Genomic DNA, 467 nt, shown 5'->3' on the forward strand with positions numbered 1-467 from the left:
GATAGATAGATAAACATACAGAAGGTATATCTGCTATATCGCTTATTTATAGAATATCTTGTGAATTCTTTCATACGTTTACCCATTTTCTTTCCTGATATTTTTCATTGCCACCGGACCGTAGACACGAGCGAAAATCATTTTGAAATTCTTACAATGCCATTGATAGATCAAGATAGCGAGTGTGCCTCAGCGAGTAACATTATGGAATATAATTTGCTCGGTAAAAGCTCTCTGCAAACAATATGTACTACATTAGGTGATGGAAATTATTTTGTTCTTTACACTGATAGTTTGTTTTCTGTTTTGTCATATGTTTACGTTTTTTTTTTATGTGGTGTATATGGTTTATGAAGAAATGCTTGGGGTATTGCAGTTTTGTTTGAAGTGACTGCGTTCGATGGTCTGTTCTTATGGACTAAAAAAATTACAATGCATTCCATGTGAAACACAAACTGAATGGTAAT

The sequence above is a fragment of the Penaeus monodon genome, chromosome 28, assembly GCF_015228065.2.
Source record: "Penaeus monodon isolate SGIC_2016 chromosome 28, NSTDA_Pmon_1, whole genome shotgun sequence".
NCBI lineage: Eukaryota > Metazoa > Arthropoda > Malacostraca > Decapoda > Penaeidae > Penaeus > Penaeus monodon.